Here is a 9,754-nt window from a genome sequence, read left to right on the forward strand (position 1 = left end):
ATTTATGTATCATTCTCCTATTGATGGCATTTGGGTTGTTTCCAGTTTGCACTGTTACAAATAGTGCTTTTATGAACATTATCACACATGTCTTTTGGTAAACATATATACGCATTTCGGATGGGCACATACCTAAAAGTAGAACTGCTGGGTTATGAAGTGTGCATGTGGTCACCTTAGTAGATATTGCTAAACAGTTTCCAAAGTGGCTATATCAATTTATACTCTCATCAATACCGTATGAGAGCTCTAATCACTCCACATTCTCACCAATATTCGGTATTGTCTTTTTCTTTCTAGTCAATCTAGTGAGCATGGTTTCATTTTGTATTTTTTTTTTTTGACTACCGATGAGGTTGAGCACATTTTCCTAAGTTTTTGGCCAGTTGGCTATCCTCTTTTGCAAGATCCCTGTTCAAGTGTCTTGTCTATTATTCTATTGGGTTATCTGTCTTTTTCTTATTGGTTGGTAAAAGTTATTTGTATATTCTGGATATGAGCCTTTTACTGGATATATATTTTGCAAATATTTTATCTAATTGTATGACTTATCTTTTCACTATTTTAATGGTATCCTTTGATAACCAGAAGTTTTAAATGTTAATGCTGTTCAATGTATCACTCCTTTCCTTTATGGTAATTACTTCTTGTCTTGTTCAATTCCTTCCTTACCCCAAGGTTATAAAGGTATTCTCTTATATCATATTTTAGAAGCCTTATTGTTTTGCGTTTTTTTTTTGTTTTGTTTTGTTTTTGAGACAGAGTCTTGCTCTGTCGCCCAGGCTGGAGTGGAGTGGCGCGATCTCGGCTTACTGCAGCCTCGACCTCCTGGGCTTAAGCAAGCCTCCTACCTCAACCTCTGGAGTAGCTGGGACCACAGGCGTGCACCACCACTCCCTGCCAATTTTTGTATTTTTAGTGGAGACGGGGTTTTGTCATGTTGGCCAGGCTTTTCTCGAACTCCTGAGCTCAAGCAATTTGCCTGCCTTGGCCTCACAAAGTGCTGGCATTACAGGCGTGAGCCCGTGCCCAGCCTGTTTTGCCTTTTTTTTTTTTCAAGACAGAGTCTTGCTCTGTTGCCCAGGCTGGAAGTGCAGTGGTGAGAACACAGCTCACTGCAGCATCCTGGGCTGGAGTGATCCTCCCAACTCAGCCTCCCAAGTAATTGGGACTACAGGCCCACACCACCATGTCCAGATAATTTTTAAATTTTTTGTAGAGACAGGGTCTCAATATGTTGTCCTGGCTGGTCTCAAACTCCTGAACTCAAGCAATCCTCCTGCCTTGGCCTCCCAAAGTGCTGGGATTACAGGTGTGATCCGCTACACCCAGCCTCCAAAACATTTTCTAATTTTCCATGGATTTTTCTCCCTCCCCAAAGCATGTGGGCATAAAAATGACCACCGGAGGGCCTTGTCAAAATACAGATTTTGGAGCCCCATCTGAAACCTCCTAGATTAGTATTTCTGGGAGGTAGGCCTGGGTATCTACACTTTACAAGTTCTCCCGGAGATTCAGACACAAGTGGGTTCCAGGTCCACAGTCTGGTAGCAGAGCCTGCATTTCCTAAGGGCAGAGAGCACAGGTCTGAGTCACCTGGTACTATTAGTGCCCAGCACTGGGCCTAACATAAAGCCATTTGTCATAAATGAAGGAACCAATGGATGAAGGATGAAAGGAAATAAAACACAATTTCTTATATCAAGATAATTTGAATTCTTGAATGCTGTAACTTAGGAGAACCACTGAAGCATCATCTGGTCCCAGTTTAATCATATTTGAAACAAATATTTTTTTCCTTGTCTTCATATCTCTGACTACCAAACATTCTCCTCACCTCTCCTATGCTGCTGTCCTGGGACATAGCTTTAAGTATGGGTTCTGCCTGTCTGCTGGCCCTAAGAAAGTGGGGATGGCATAGGAGATATCCTGAGAGGGGGCTGTTCAGAGTTGGGCAGCGCTCCTTTCACACCCCCCCACCCCCCCCCACCCCCGCCCAGCCAACCTCCAGGCCTTGCAGGGGAAAATGCCCATAGAACCCTATTCTAAATCAGTGTATGAATCCCACCTCTCCGGGCCCTAAGCATGCCTCCCAGCCAAAAGCTTTTGAGAAACTTTCGCCGGACCTTTGTCCCGACCCAGACCCTAGCGTCCCCTACGCCCTGCCTCCTCTGCACTTGCAGCCCATGTGAGTTGCTCTCTCAGCAGCCTCTTGGCCATCTCTCACCACCTCCACTCATGCCTCTCTCGAGCATCTCAGAAAGGCCCGAACCTGACTTCCCCAGCCAGCTATTGTCCTGGCAGCACAGTCGCCACGCCAGCGTCCCCACCCAGTCAGCCAGCCAGCCGGCTGCTCCCTGGCCTCGCCAGCCCCCCCTCCCCGCCCCGCCCCAGGGAGGACCAGGCTGGCAGCTGGGAGTCTCCCTGCCTGCTCAGCCTTCCTCCTTCCCTCCCTCTCCCTCCCTGCCTCCCTCCTCCTCCGCCCGCCCCTGAGGCAGGGACCGTGCAAATCGAGGAGAGGGGGGACGGACAGGCCTGATGGGGTCCAGCTTAGGGCCCCAGATTCCCCACTGATGCTCTATCCAGGATGGGTGTCCCCAGCATCGTGGGACCTGGATTTGTGTGCACCGGGGTGGTTCCCAGGCCAAGAGGGTCCCTCCGGCAGTCCCTTAGTGCCCTCGTTTTGCATGAGGACCCCCCTCGGATGCTCTGAGCCACCCTCCTCAACCCGGATCTAAAACCCGGGACACAGCTATCAGGCCAGCCTCTCTCTCCACCCCACCCCCTCTTTCTGGCGTCCATCCCCTCCCCAACACCACCTCTGCTGCTGCCTCTGGCTGTGGACCTGCACCTCTTCCCCATCCCCGCCAGGCCCGGGGAGCGGGGTGAGCCTGGATGAGAGCCCCCCCAATCTGGGGCTCTCCCAGGCCATGGCCCGTGTGCTCCCAGGGAGGAGCCCCGGACCCTGAGCATCTGCTGGAGGCTTGGCAGAGGCCCCGCGGGGACCGTGTCTTCTGAGGACAAAAGGCGGCGGCCAGCAGGCAGACGGAGGGGGTGGTGGGGGGAGTAGGGGGACCGGCAGCCAGGCAGGCAGACGGGTAGCAGGGGCCAGCACTGGCCCCCCTCCCAGCTTGGCAGTAGCATGAAGATGGGTGTGGGAGTGTATAGTGGAGGAAGCACCTGCCGGGACCCCCACCTGCCAGCTAGTTGGGCACCCCAAGGCTGTGTGCTGCCCACCTGGTGTTCCCCAACACCCCTAGCCCTACCCAGTGCACCCCTCCGGTGCCTGCTTTCCCTGATGCCTGCGATTTAGACCAGCCCGGCTGTATCCACGGCAACAGAAGCAGGAGTGTCACTGGCTGCCAGATCACTGAGGGTCCCACAATGTGGCCCGGGCTGTGATTTACCTGGGTGAGACAGCTTGAGTCCCCATCCTGGATTCTAAGACATCCCTGCTGAGAGAGCCCAGGTAAGCAGTCAGCATCCCTCCACCAAGGATTGGGGGCTGGGACTTCTGTTCTGTCTCCCCACACATACTTCAGAGTCTCCATCACTGCCATGCTCTCCGTCTCTCTCTGACTCTGTTAGTCTCTTTCTGCTCCATCACAGGGGCTCCTTGGCACCCAAGCCTGGGGACTCCTCATCTTACCCCCATCTTCCCCAATCCCAAATGTCCCATGAAAAAGGGAACCACCACCTGTTTCCCCTCACAGGATCTGTTTTTATCATCATGGTTGCGTTTGGGCATGAGGCTGTGTTAATCTTTCCTTGTGTGCTGGCTGTGGAAGGGATGCCTGGGATCCCGGCCGTGTTCCCTTTACAATGCCTGCACCCTGGGCAGGCTCAGCCTCTTGCGGCTGCTCCTCTCCCTCTCCCTCCTCCTCCACTCTCTTCCAGGATCCTTGGCCTGCTGGCAGGGTGTGTGTGTGTGTGTGTGTGTGTGCATGTGTGCACCTGGGTAGCAAGCAGGTGGGTAGACATGACAGAGAAGCTGCTCCCAGCCCAGACCACCCCCCATTCCTTCTTTCCTCCTTTCCTTCCTTCCTTCCTCCACCACTGCACCCCCCCTCCATCTCTCCCTACAGGTAGCAGAGTTTTGCTCACTCACCACTGAAGATGTTGCCGGTTCCCAGCTAGAGGGAGGAAGCCACTGTAGAGCTAAAGGACGGTGAGGTGGTAGTGGGGAGCACTTCCAGGCCCTAGGCTGCCTGATGGTTCTGTGGGGGCAAAGATCAAGCCCATGACAACCTGCAGGGGCCAGGAACAACATGGTTGTCCCTACAGTGTGGGACACAGCCTCCACCACAAGGCTATCTGTCTCTGTTTCAGATGCCCATGTTGTGTCTGGGAACCCCCAGATCTTGTGGCCTTGTGTCCAGTAGCCAGAGGTCTGTATATCTGGAAGGGCAGGAAAGCCTGGTACATACAGAACATGGATCCTCCCAGGGACACTTCCCCCAACTACTAGCTCTGCAACTTTAGCGGAAGCATGCCACTTACTGAACCTCAGTTTTCCCATCTGTCAAAGAGACTGATAACCCTTCCCTGATGGGTGTGTGTAGGCATTGAATGAGTTGGTGCGTTTAAGTAAGAGATGCGCATCGAGGTGGCACTGAAGCAATGTCAGCAAAGCTCACGGTCAATATTGTTGCCGATTATTCATGATTAATAGTGTTATTGATTACTTGGAGGAGGGACAGGTCTTTCTTCTCCAGGGTCTCAGCAGAGATCTGGGGAGGGCAGCAAGTGGGCAGATGGAGAGGAGTGGAAGAGAGGCAGGAGAAGCCTTGTGTTAATACTTCTCGTTTGTAGAGAATGATAAGTGGTTATGGGCAGAGCCTCCCTCCCCCACCCCACTCCAGGCTTCTTTCCCTGCACTTGTCCCTGTTTGTGCACACACACACATGCATACACACACAGAGGCTTGAGCCCCCATGAGCCAGCAAAGGCCTGGCTTGCAGCCTGCAGCCTTCCTGGCCCTGGTGATGTATGTGTCTCCCTGTTGAGGGGAGACTTGGCAAGAGTTTGGCCTGTGGTCAGTGGTTGGCAGGGCCTGGAGATGAGGCTGAAGCTCCTGAGATCATGGGGCTTCGGGTAGAGCTGGGGTGTGGCCCATGCAGCAACCAGACCTGTGAGGGACGCCTCCCGGGGAGCTGCTCACCTAGAGCCTGGGATGGGGGAAGAATGGGGTCTGCTGGCTGATTTTGGGGTATGGAGATGTGATGGGACACAGAGTGTGGGGTTGGTGACCAAGGGAAGAGAAGGAATGGGGAAAGACTGAGGCACAGAAGACCATCTCTGTGGGGGCAGGGAGGGGGACTTTGAGGCATAAAGTAGACTTTTCTGAAGAAGCATTTGGTGTGGGAGAGGACCTGGTCTGTGGTCTGGAGGCCTCTGGGCCCGAGCATGGGTGTATATATGTTACTGGAAATGTGTGGCTGAGTGTGTAGTTTGTGTGTGCATGTCTCTTCATGGGCAATGTGGCTGTGTATGAACCTATGTGTGTGAGCAGGCCGTGTGATGGCATGCGTGTGAGTGTGTGGGTATCTGGGTAGGCTTGTGTGTGTACTGTGGGGTGGGCATGACTTTGCATGTCTGTCTGGGTGATCAAATGGGCATGTTTGATTTTGAGCCTGAGTGTGGGTGTGTTTTCTCTGAGCCATCAGGCCTGTTGAATGTCTGGTTGTATATGTGTGTGGCATCAGTTTTTCTTTGAGTGTATGTGTCTGGTTGTATGTGTATGAGTGTGTGGGTTTCAGAATGCCTGGGTGTGCTTGCCCAATTAGATGAATGCCTAGTTGTATCTGATTGTGCATACTGGTGTGTGCTCATGAGTGTAGGTGCATCTAAAGGGTGTGTTTTTGAGTGCAAGGGCATATATGTGCATGTCCATGCATGTATGAGAGGGTGTATATGTGTGTGTGTATATATGAGTGTGTCTGTCCTGCATTTGTGTGGGTAGTCTTTTGACTTTCTGTGAATGTCTGTATGTGGGTTCTCCAGCATTTTAAATTATATAGATGTCCATGTGTGCATGTTCCAGTGTATATCACCTATAGACAAACCTTTATGTCCACATCCGATTAGGGAAATGTTAGTGTAGGTGGGCACACTAGTATAAGGAGAACTAATTGTATGGGTAGGGGAGAGTGTGTGAATGAAAATCTATTTTGTGGGTATGCCTACGTGTGCACATTTGATTGTGTATGTGAGTATGTCTGTGTGGGGGAGTGTATGCCTGTCTGGACACAAACACACACACACACGCAAAATGCTGTGTGCATAGGTGAAATGGCGCATTGTCTATATGTCTAATTGTGTTTGTGTGTACACTGTTATGTGTGAGTAAATGTCTGATTGTGGCATGCATGAGTAGCTACTTGGATGTGCATGTCTCATTATGTGTTTTGTCTGAATTTCTGAGTGCGTGTGAATGTGTATTTGAATATGCCTGTGAGTGATTGTGAGTGTATATGTGAGTGTATATGCTAGTATGTGTGAACATCTGGCTGTGTGTGTTTCATTGAACATGTCTGTATATGCCTGCCTGTCCATACACATCCGTGTGTGTGTGTGTGTGTGTGTGTGTGAATATGCCTGTGTGTATGCCTGTACATTCAGACAGGCATACACAGAGGTATATTCATATGTGTGAATGTGCCAGTTTGTACAGTTCTAATTATTTGCATGTATGTGTTTGCGTTAATGCCTCTTTGTTCTGGAGCATATGTTGTAGAACACAATATAAGGTAATGTCCATGCATGCCACTCTCAGCCTATAAGTGTGTTTAAGTGTGTGTGTGTGAGAGAGAGAGGATGTGTGTGAGGATGTGTGTGTCTGTGATGAGTGTGGATCAGTCCTTCTTGTGTGGCTGGATGTACAGTTGTGTGTATGTGAGTGTACTTCCATGTGTGCATGTGTGTGAATATACCTTTGTGTCCAAGTCCATCTGTGAGAATGTAGGTGTAAATGAGTCCTCTTTATTGTGTAGCTTCTCATATGGGTGTATGCACTTGTAGGAATGTACATGATGTACATATCTGGCTGTGATAGTGTGAGCATGTTTTGTGAGTACATTTGTATTTCCATGTCTGACTGTATGCATATGAGAATGAATTAATGAACAAGTCTATGTGCATGTGAACATGCCCACTTGTGTGTACAAGTCTGTGTTAGGAATGTCTGCGTATCTGTACTTCATGTCATTTACAAGCATGTGCATATCTAGGTGTTTAGGTGTGTGAGTACACCCACACAGGTGTGTGAGTGTGTAAATATATGTGGTCATGTCTGGGTGTGTGTGTGCACACATTTGGGAGCTTGCCTCTCTGTCTCCATGTTTGTTCATCATCTCCTTGGGTGTGATACAAAGTCTGTCTGTGGACATGTGAAGGTATGCATGTATGTACCCCTGTGTTTGTGAATGAATGTATGTCATTCGTGGGCATTATGTCATGTGAATGTATGTCATGCATGCATGCCTATGTTCAAGAGTAAACAGGCCAGGTGCAGTGGCTCACGCCTGTAATCCCAGCACTTTGGGAGGCCGAGGCAGGTGGATCACGAGGTCAGGAGATCGAGACCATCCTGGCCAACATGGTGAAATCCCGTCTCTACTACAAATACAAAACTTAGCCAGTCGTGGTGGCAGGCTCCTGTAGTCCCAGCTATTCGGGAGGCTGAGGCAGGAGAATGGCGTGAACCCGGGAGGCGGAGCTTGCAGTGAGCTGAGATCGCGCCACTGCACTCCAGCCTGGGCGACAGAGCAAGACTCTGTCTCAAAAAAAAGAAAAAAAAAAAGGGTAAACGGATGTAGACGTGTGACTAAGTACAGTGTGAGTGAGTCCATGTGTAAGGATGAGTGTAGGTGTTTGTGCATGTGTCTGTCAGTCGATGTGAGAGAGATACTTGGCCTTGGGCCTGTGCAGATTGGGCCTTATTGGCAAGGGGATGAAAAGGGAGAATACTTACAAGTCTGTGTACCTCAGTATGTATTTATGTGTATGACTGAGAGTCACTGGTGCCCTGCGAGACAATGACTGTCTGTAAGTGTGTAGACATCCTGCAGATTGGCAAGTTATGACACCTGATGCCTGTGACCCCCATTCTGGGGCTTCTCTGGCCTTGACCATGTACTGGGCTTTTGTGGGGGTCTCAGGATAATTCCTGTCATTATTCACACTCAAGAAGTGGGCACCAATCATGGCCGATGTCCTACTGGGGAAAAGAGGCCCGTTTAGAAAAAGATTCTTTGAAACACAAAGACCTCCCTTCTCATCCCCCCAACCATCAAAGGCCCAGAGTAGAGTGGCATTGTATGGTATCTAGGGTTGGTAAATAGTTTTCACTGAGAGGACCCAAATTATGCCATCCAGGCAGAAATCTAGACAGTGAAACCCCGTCTCTACTAAAAATACAAAAACAAAATTAGCCAGGTGTGGTGGCGGGTGCCTGTAATTCCAGCTACTCGGGAGGCTGAGGCAGGAGAATGGTGTGAACCCAGAAGCCGGAGCTTGCAGTGAGCTGAGATAGCGCCACTGCACTCCAGCCTGGGTGACAGAGCGAGACTCTGTCTCAAAAACAAAAAAAAAAAAGAAAAGATCTTAGTAAATGTGTGTGTGTGTGTGTGTGTGTGTGTGTGTGTGTGTGTAGACTGGTATATCTGGTGAGAGAGAAAGGATGTGGTCTGCATGTGTGTAAGAGAGAGCATGTCCCGGGTGCAGTGGCTCATGCCTGTAATCCCAGCGCTTTGGGAGGCCAAGGCGGGTGGATCACCTAAGGTCAGGAGTTTGAGACCAGCCTGATCTATATGGTGAAACCCCATCTCTATTAAAAATATAACTGGGCGTGGTGGTGCATGCCTGTAGTCCCAGCTACTCGGGAGGCTGAGACAGGAGAATTGCTTGAACCCAGGAGGTGGAGGTTGCAGTGAACCGAGATCACACCACTGCACTCCAGCCTGGGCAACAGAGCAAGACTCCGTCTCAAACAAAAAAAAAAAAAGAGAGAGAGAGCGCATGGGTGTATGGGTGTTTCTGGGTAGGGTGTGCATGTGAGGCATTTGGGTGTGTTTGGGAGTGTGGGGTCAGTGTGGTTGTATGTAAAGTGGCCTGTGTGGGTGGAGGATGGTATAAGTGAGAGTTGGGCTGGGGATATGTGTGAGGATGTGTGTATTTGAAGGGTATGTGAGTGTGGGTTTATCTGAATGGTGAGATAGGGTGGGTGGTGTGCATGAGAAAGAGAATTTGGGCACATCTGGGTGAGGGTGGGAGTGTATATAATTGGGGGTGTCTATGGAGTGTGTGTATGGGTGGTGTGTGTGAGACAGTATGGATGTATCTGCATTGTGTGTGTACAGTGTGAGTAGATCTGGCTGATGGTGATTAAGAGAATTGGGGGTCGAGATTGTGTTTGTGTGTAAGAGAGAGTGGGGGTGTTTCTGAGTGTGGTAGAGGTGTGAGCACGCATGTCTTCTGTGGGAAGAGTGTGCGCTGGATAAGGTGTGAGAGTTTGGGTTTAACTGGGTTGGAGGCAAGTGTGGATGTAGTGGGGGGGTGTATCAGAATATAGGTGCATGTGAGGTGTGGATGTATCTGGATGGTGTGTGAAAGAGAAAGTGTGTAGGTACATTTGGGCTGTGTGTGAGACAGAGTGTGGATGTATTGGGGGTAGAGTGGGTTTGAATGTGGGTGTATCCGGATGGTAGGCGAGTGACAGCATGGGTATATTTGGGTGATGGAGTGTGCAATAAAG

At 50.1% G+C, this 9,754-nt stretch overlaps 1 protein-coding gene and 1 long non-coding RNA gene across 3 annotated transcripts in view; one reads left to right on the forward strand and one right to left on the reverse strand.

The window, feature by feature from the left end:
* Positions 1-2,780: 2,780 nt before the first annotated feature.
* The window catches only part of GPR173 (G protein-coupled receptor 173), a 30,785-nt gene continuing 23,811 nt past the window's right edge, over positions 2,781-9,754 (forward strand). Inside the window, exons 1-2 of one of the 2 annotated variants that reach the window (XM_015127437.3) lie at positions 2,781-3,469; positions 4,086-4,168. The gene's annotated coding sequence lies outside the window, so the exon portion shown is untranslated. The remainder of the gene's footprint in view (positions 3,470-4,085; positions 4,169-9,754) is intronic. The other variant, XM_015127438.3, reaches the window with a different exon arrangement.
* Positions 5,384-9,006, reverse strand: LOC144338673 (uncharacterized). The gene is made up of 3 exons (XR_013412952.1): positions 8,545-9,006; positions 5,634-6,242; positions 5,384-5,438 (listed from the first exon to the last, which is right to left on the reverse strand). It is a non-coding gene; the product is annotated as an uncharacterized LOC144338673 (long non-coding RNA).

Source organism: Macaca mulatta, chromosome X, assembly GCF_049350105.2.
Source record: "Macaca mulatta isolate MMU2019108-1 chromosome X, T2T-MMU8v2.0, whole genome shotgun sequence".
In the NCBI taxonomy this organism is placed as follows: domain Eukaryota; kingdom Metazoa; phylum Chordata; class Mammalia; order Primates; family Cercopithecidae; genus Macaca; species Macaca mulatta.